Genomic DNA, 8614 nt, shown 5'->3' with positions numbered 1-8614 from the left:
GGAGAATGCTTTTCCCTGACTTTTGTGCACAAAAGTGTCAAGGAAATCTGAGTCACTTGTCTGCTTTGAATTGTAAAGAATAAATGGGCTTCTCAAGACCTTGGGCTATGTTGGAATCTCAGCCAGAGGCCTCTATTAATAACCCAGTGAGTTCTTGTATCACACTTTCTTATCCTCATCTCACAGATGGGAATGTGGCTCTCCAAGGTCACCCAACTTTGGAGTCACAGCCGGAGCCCAGGCCTCTCCTGCTGCCCACTGACCCACTTAAACTGGAGAAAACGCAGCACCCTCTTACACAACAGCTCTTCCAGTAGTGCACACCAGAAAACTAGAGATGTCTTCATGGAAATTGCCATGTGAAATGCTCATTTTCCTGCTCAGAAATGTCTGTCTTGGGGAAATCCTGTTTTTTCCGCAGGGAACATTCAGAATGCTGGAAAGAGGGAGAGTTGCCTTTTGCCTTCCCCTCCAGTTCTCCTCTTCCCATACATTTCCCATTTGGAGAGGATATCTGTGCAAACAGAGCCAACCATGCAGTTGCAGTAGTTTGATTCCTGAAAATACAGGAGCTGAGATTTATCCTCACACCAGTCTCTTGATGGCCATGAAAAGAGTTTGTTCTTTCCAAGAACACCAAAAAGTACCAAAAAGACTCCAGAAAGTCCAAAGGAGGCCATGATGATGCTCCAAGGGCTGGAGCTCTGTTGGAACCCTGAAACCTGGGATTTTTGAGCTTTCTGTGCTTTCTGACACTGGAGAACACTGCTTTTGACCTGAGGCCTTGGAGAAGGCTTCCAAATTTGAGTGATGGAGTTCAAGTCACGGGTGTGTAGTTAAATAGAAGTGTGTGATTTCACATGGTGAAGGGTTTTAAATTTGAGGTTTTTATAATACACTAATAGGTGGTATGGGACAAGATAGAGGGTTTTGGGTGTTGTTTCCTTTCTGTGTTCTTCTTCCTTGTTCTCCATGGTTTCAGGTTGTAGTTTCTGGTTGGACAGTCAGTGCTGCACTGTGGGTCACAGGAGTTTGGTTATTGTGTCTAAAGTATAAATGATATAGGTGTTAATTCTCTGTTGGACTGTTTAGCTGTAAGAGACCTTGTAGCTATAGCTGGGTTCATCTCAATTTTGCTCACTTTTAGCTGGTAGCTGGAAGTGTTGCAAAACTCTCTGTACTTCAGATAAGAATTAATAACCAAGCCCAAACATGAGAAAATTCGTCTCTTTTGTGTTTTTAATCCTGGCTCTGAGTGAAGACAGAAGAAAATGAAGACAAGCCTCTAATTAAGTGGTGCAAATACCTCTGTTACAGAGCTCCTCTGCTCTGGAGCCAGGCTGGGAGAGCTGGGGGTGTTTACCTGGAGAACAGAAGGCTCCAGGGAGAGCTCAGAGCCCTTTCCTGAGGGTAAAGGGGCTCCAGGAGTGCTGGAGAGGGATTTAGAAACAAGAGTGTGCAGTGTTCTGTCTCCTGCATTTGGGATATAAACTGGGAGAGCATTTTTCCTGTGTTTTAGGGAGTTAGACCTGAGTGTGATAGGGAAACCAGCAGGGATTAGAATATCCTGAGGTGGAATATTCCCTTCTTTTGGTACTGGGCACCCAGGGGTGCTCCCTAGGCTATGAAACAGGTTTTCCTCCCCAAAATTAGACATCTCTTGTCGGTTGTGCTGTAGCCAACACAGACCAGTCCTATGAGTGGAGTCCCAGAGGGGGTTGCTCATTCCAGGATGGAAATAGAGATTTATTTTCAGCTCCTTCAAACTGAGATCATCTACAGGGGTAAATAAATAGGGCTTTGTAAACCAGGATAAAATTGTCTTTGTGGGAAGTTGCACCAGTATATGCAGATGACCAGGAATTCATGTCCTACATTCATTGACCTCATCCATGTAGACAGGGATGGGAGTGGGGTAGAACTTGAAGGACAACTTTCGCTATCCCAGTTTGCTCCAAGCCCCATCCAACCTGGCCTTGAACTCTTCCAGGGATAGGGCATCCACAGCTTCTTTATATCCTTCCATATCATTTGGGAATTGGGTGCCTAAGGTTGTTGTAGCAAACAAGGGCATGCAAATCTGAGTAAATATCCCCTATTCCTCAAATTCCTGGGATATGCTGTTTCTCCTGATTCACAAGGACCCCAGGTAAACAAGGCTGAGGAATTTATCACGGGAAATGAACCCAGCTCGCGAATGGCACCACGGCAACATTTTCACAGATCCTGGTGAATGCTGAACAGATCTCAGCTCCACTTCCCAAACTGCAGGGTTTTCATCCCAAAGAAACTGATCTGAAATTATTGTTTGACTTTTGAGGGGCTTTTTGTTGTTTGGTCCTAAGGGAAAATGGAGTCTCCAAAATGGTTGCCTGCAGAAATTTGGAGTGTTCAGAGATTGCATTTACCTTGCCAAAGGAGATATTTTTGAGGAGGACCCTCTATCCAGTTCTGAAGCTCATTTATTTAGGGATGAGCCTATGTAGAGATGTTAGGGATGCAGCTCAGCTAAGTTAACTGCAGAACTTGATCTCTTGAATATTTATCTTTAGTAGAAACAGTGCCATGAACAGACTCAGTGGTTATTTATGCTCTTGTTTTGTGGACACCATCCTTGCTCCTGTATGCCCAGGGAACGATTTCTTTAAAAGTCTCCCAGTCTGATGACTACTACAAAATAATAAATGGAGGTGGCAGAATCACACAGAATCTTTTACCTTGGAAAAGGACTCCCAGGCCATTGAGTCCAAGTTGTGCCTGATCCCCACCTTGTCACCCAGCCCAGAGCACTGAGTGCCATGTTCAGGCCTTCCTTGGACACCTCCAGGGATGGGATTCCACCACTGCCTGGGCACGGTCCTGTAGCCATGCTGTTGCTGATACAAGCCAGGTGCCATTGGCCTTCTTGGCCACCTGGGCTCATGTACAGCCAGCAGAAGCCTTACCCATGCCTTGCCAGCCCTCTCCTCACTGTTGGGGCACAGGGTGGGGGGCACCACACGGGCACCCACCAGTGTGGTCCAGGCTGTTCTCCTGCCCTTGCCTGCACCTCTCCCCAGATTCCCCTGTTATGACATTCCTGCAGTTGTTTCCACTCCTGTAAATCACCCCAGCCCTGTGTGGCGATGCTGTTAATTATGTCATGCAGAGACAAATTTACAGTGTGGAGCAACAGTAAAAAAAAAATTAAAAAATCCTGCTTGAAATGATGGGAGATCTACATTCCATGGGCTCTCCATAAATCACAGCTCCATGTGCTGGGCTGATGGGCTCTTCCCACCCACCAGTAGAGCTGGTGGATATTGGTGCTGACAGCCCCAAAGGAGGGAGTGCTGAAAAATAACCTGCATCATTCCAAGTGGGTGAAAAAAGTCTGTTTTAGGTGTTCAAGTGTTGAGTACCTGATTTTTCTCTATGTGGTGGCACCATAGCTTCTGGTGAAGAAAATTTATATTCTCCTAGCACCTGAAAACTTGACTTTTCCAGGAGGAAATCTGCCCAAAATGCGTTGGCTGCCCAAAATGTGAACTTCTGCACTTTGGGTAGGAGAAAAGCAAGAACTCAATTTCCAAATGCCCAATAGTTGTCTCCAACGAAGGAAATCCTAGTTCAGCTGCCCAGGACCTTCAAGACACTCAGCCAGCATGTGGGCTGACATATTGAAATTTGGGAACATCTTCAGCCCTTTCTGTGAAAATGTTCTGCAATAAATCTGAGCTGGGTGCCAGGGAAGGAAAGCCAACACCCCATCAATCACCAATTTAAGCAGCCAACTAGTGAAATGCCCACCTTGGCACTCAGTCATTTTCCCTTCCTGGCTTCCAAGGCTGTTCCTGTGTAAATCCACAGAGCAAACATCTCACATGGCCACCCACTTGCTCACTGTGTGGTGTCCCTGTGTCTGGACATCCATCCAGGTGCCTCCATCTCCCCATCAGGTCCAAAAATGTATGGCAGTTCACCTCCTGGCTCTACTCAGTGTAGTCCAATGTTTTTCTTGGAAGAGGGAAGTACCTGCAGGCAGCACACACCAGTGGATTAAAGACATCAGTGGTCGGTCAAGGGGAAATGGTTTCAATCTTTACCAAGGAGGTTCAGGTTGAATATCAGGAAAAATTCCTTCACTGAAAGAGTGGCTGAGCATTGGAGCCACCCAGGGAAGTGGTGAAGTCACCATTCCTGGAAGTGTCCAAGGAACTGAGCAGACATGGCACTTGGTGGGATGGTTTAGTGGGAATGGTGGTGTCCAGCCAAAGGCTGGACTTGATATCTTGAAGGTCTTTTCCAACCTTAATGATTCACTGGGACATTTTGTAAGTGGAAACCACTGGGACAGGGGGGCTTCCATGACTTGCCCAAGGCAGGACAAGTTTGGAGAGTGGTCACAGCCCTTGTCCCACAGTAAAAATTGCCCTGACAGCCCCAGGACATCCAGGGAAATGCCTGGAGCCAAGGTGGGAGGACCAGGCATGTACCAAGTCCTCATGTACACCCCATCTCTGGCATGGCATCCCCAAAATTGGAGCAGCCTGACATCAGAGTGGCCATGGTGGGCTCATGTGACTGTCCCCTTCCTCCAGCTGATGAGACAGCCCCAGCTAAAATCTCCCTGCTTTAATGCCTCAGGGCTTTTTAGTTTTTGACACTGCATGTGGAAGGCAGCTGTCAATTAGCAGCTGAAAAAATAGCCTGCAGTTCTAATGAGAGCAAGGCTAAGAGAGACCTTTTCCAAATCATTTCCATCCATTTTTCAGGGCTTTTAATTGCTGTCATATTAAGAGGAAGAAGGCAGATGGAAAACACAGGGGGAAAAGCCCCATTCAGAGGTAGATTCCTTTCTGCCATGGCTGACTCAGTGGCAGTCTTCTTCTGAGGATTTTATTTACAGGAGTTTCTCAAGTTGTTTCTGAAGTTACTGGCCCTGGCCAGTTCCTATAATTGCTTTTCCCCCAGGACTGGGATGTTCTGTCAGCTGCCACAGCTGGATCGAGGGCTGGGGACAGATGTTGTCTCTTATCCATTCTCAGTGCTAGATTCTGTCTTTTTTAATGTAAAATATAATATAGTCAATAATATAGGAATATATTCCAAAAAGATTTAGTATGTACTGAAACAGCAGTGACAAAATGCTTAATATTTCTAAATTCTTACCAAAGAAAAGGCTTCCTAATTATTGTGTTGGTACAGGCAGTGCTGGAGCCTCATCAAATGAGGCAGCAGGGAGTGAGAGGAAAACAAGGGAATGAATGAACAGGTTGAATGGGACTTGGAGCAACCTGGGATAGTGGAAAGTGTCCCTGCCCATGGCAGGGGGTGGGAATGAGAAGGTCTTTAAGGTCCTTTCCAACACAAACCATTCCGGGGTTTTGTAAAGTACAATAAAATTTCAAAGAGAGAGTTAAGGGTGAGCCAGTCCAGCATTCCCCTAAGCACTTTACAAATGACCTGGAAGGGTTGGGATGGCAGCCTTGGCACCGGGAGCTTCCTGCTGCCAGTGGCTGATAAGGATATCCCAAGCAAACAAACTGATGTCCCTGCCAGTGTCAGGAGTGCGGTGACCCTGCGAGGTCTCAGCCGCCCCAGGGTCATCTGTGAGCTCCGGCTGATGCTGCAGCCACCAAGGGCTGTCCCAGGGTGGGGTTTGTTTTGCTCCCTGTAAATCATGGAAGGGAGAAGTGCATACTTCCCGATGCACTGGGAATAATCACTTCAATTAAATACTGACACGTGATTTTAACCTGCTGGCTGGTGCCAGGGGCTGAAATCCCACCCAGGATTTGCTGCCATGAGTGTTCCCTTCCCAGGGAGCTGGGGTGAATCCATGGGTGGCTGTGCTGGGATGCAGGTGATGAGTGTGGGTGATGCAGCACCCCTCAGGGCAATGAGGGAGCACATCCTTTTGAGCCTCACTAACCAAAAAAACCCCACATTTCTTTCTGGATTTGCTGGGATTCTTGGCCCATCCTGAGTTCCACCAGCACGGATGAAAGAGGGGCTAATGTACCAATTGTGCAATGTACCAGTTGTGCCTTACTTAACCTTGGGACAGTAGCAGCTTAGCAAAGTAAATCTTCCCCAGCTGCACTGGTCTGGAAACAATCCCACTCAGCTGCTTCCTGGGCCTGCCTTGGGAATATGGGCCAGGCTGGGACAAACTGGAGATGGCCCTGGCCCAGAGAACATGCTGTTCAGGAAATGTCAGCTCCTGCCTCCCAGGGCCTGGGGGTGAGCCACAGGGAGAGCCTGGGTCAGTGGCTCTGTCCCAGCACACCTGCCCTGGAGCCAGCCCAGAGAGGTCAGGCTGGGAAGCCCTGGACATCTGGCCTGAGGATGGATCTGTGCCTCCCTGCAGCAATTGCTACAGGACAACAAGCTCAACAGTGAAGGGAGAGCAGAGGAGAAAACCAGAGGAGTTCTCCATCCATGAACCTGATGCCTTCTGGCACCACCACAGTACCTTCACCTCCTCTGCCATTTCTGGAGACACTTCCAGTTCTTGGACACTGATGACATTTAGAGCAGGTGAAAAACATCTTGCCTGAAGCCTTTGCTTTCACATAAAGCTTCAGCAAGGTGGTAGCTGGATGTTTCACCTGATAACATGAAACCCTTTCCCCCCCTCAGATTTCCAGATTTTTAAGCACTTGGCCACCACACATGAGGCCTTTACTCCGTCCGTCCGTCCATCCATCCATCCATCCATCCATCCATCCATCCATCCATCCATCCATCCATCCATTCCTCTCTCCCTCCCTCCTGTTTTCCCCAGACCATGTTTACCCAGACCATCTGTGAGGTCATGAACCACAAGCCCACGTGCTGGGGGGACAGTGGGGACAGAGATGTCCAAGCTCAGAGCCAGCCATCTGTTTCATGGAATGCCACGTGTGCTCCCTGTTTGGAAAGGGAATGAGGCAAAACAACCCCTTGTGAGGCAATGGCTTGCAAAGTGCTGTGGAATCAGATCCTTCTATTCTGCCTGTCTGGATGAGGCTGGAGGTCAGCTCTGCATGGGAAAGGAGATCTGGGCAGACAAAAAGGGGCTCTGTTTGCCTTTCCACTACAGGATGAGCAGGGAAACAGCAGAAGAGAACTCCAGGCTTTATTTATGCTCATTAAGTGCCAAGGAGAAGCGGGGAAAAGAAGCACAGGGATGGGTTCATTCAGGTAGGCAGTGACAGGGAGGGGAGACTCAGAGGAACCTTAGGAGGCAGCTTGGAGTGGAGAAAAGTTTTTGGGTTTTATTTGCTTATGGTTACAGAGATTTTTTTCCAACTCTTTCAGGCATTTGCTTTGTCAGAGGTCAGAGTTTAAGGTGGACTTGGTAAGAGTGAGGTAGAGAAGGGGGAGAATTGTCCCTTGGTGCCATCATGGAGCAGAACAGATCTGGGGACAGCAGGACCACTCCCTGGTGCAAAGAGGATGCTGGGGACATCCCATCCCAAAGGGCATTCTTCACCAGGACTCAAGCACTGTGTGGATACACCCCAGGTTGCATGGTGATCCAAGACTATAGCAGGAGGATTTGGGTTTGTACTTCCATCTTCCAAAGGAGCTGGTGTGTCAGTCCTGTGAAGGACTCACCACTGGACTATATTTCCTCCCTCTCCCCAGGTGGAGAACATGTTGGTTTAGGGGTGAGGTGAGGGCTTCTCACTCCTGTGAACACCGAGTCTAAATCCCTTGCTTTCTCAAACTGAGACGGAACATTTTCTTCTGCCGAGCTCTTGGCAGCTTTTCTGGGGGCAGCTGGTCAGAGGCATCAGCGTCAGCCCTGCCTTTACATCAGGGACTGACATCAGGGTCAAAACATCCCGTGGTTGGTGCAATCCGGGACATTCCTGCAATGCTCAAAGCCTGACGCAGCCTGGAGGCAAGGGAGAGGCAGCACCATCAGGGATATTTCATTGATACCTAAACAAATCCCCGTCTTCTCCCTTTCCCACCTGGCGATTTCTGACCCGTGTCTAAATTATCCTTGGGCTTGGAATGAGCCTAACCCAGCCCCCTGTATGCATGCTGAGCTGAGGGCTTAATAAACCTGGGTAAGTTTTGGTGGTAATCACACAGGAATGGGCAACTTTCTCCTGGAGGAGTCAGCTGAGGCACTGCTGGTCCCCTGCAAAATCGAGGATCTTGATTTTGGCAAATGAGGTTTTGGAGTGAGAGGAACTCTAGCTGGGTGAGCTGTCTCCCAGATTTGTGCCAGGGCTGTTGCTAGTCCCACTGGAGCAGCCCCATTGTCATCACAGTCATCACCTGGGTGTCCCTGCACATGGCAGGGGGGTGGAACTGGGTGAGCTTTAAGGTCCCTTCCAAACCAAACTCTTCCAGGACTCTATGTTATTTCAGGAGACATGTGGGACTGATCTCTTCCTTCCTGCTGGAAAGAAATGTAAAAGTTTGGAAATGTTAATTTTAAGCTCACTGTGTTCCACCTCCTCACCTCCCCTTAAAGTTTTGTTTAAAGAATTTATCTGGAAATTATTTTCAAGGTCACAGTGAGCAATCCACCCTAGATGGCTTGAAAATTTTGTGTGTCATTTATAATTTTATCTCTTTTTTTTTAAACTACAGAACAGATGGCTGATGGCTGAGGGCTCCCTCAAAATCA

Source organism: Cinclus cinclus, chromosome 21, assembly GCF_963662255.1.
Source record: "Cinclus cinclus chromosome 21, bCinCin1.1, whole genome shotgun sequence".
NCBI classification, from domain to species: domain Eukaryota; kingdom Metazoa; phylum Chordata; class Aves; order Passeriformes; family Cinclidae; genus Cinclus; species Cinclus cinclus.
This window is presented reverse-complemented; position numbering follows the sequence as displayed.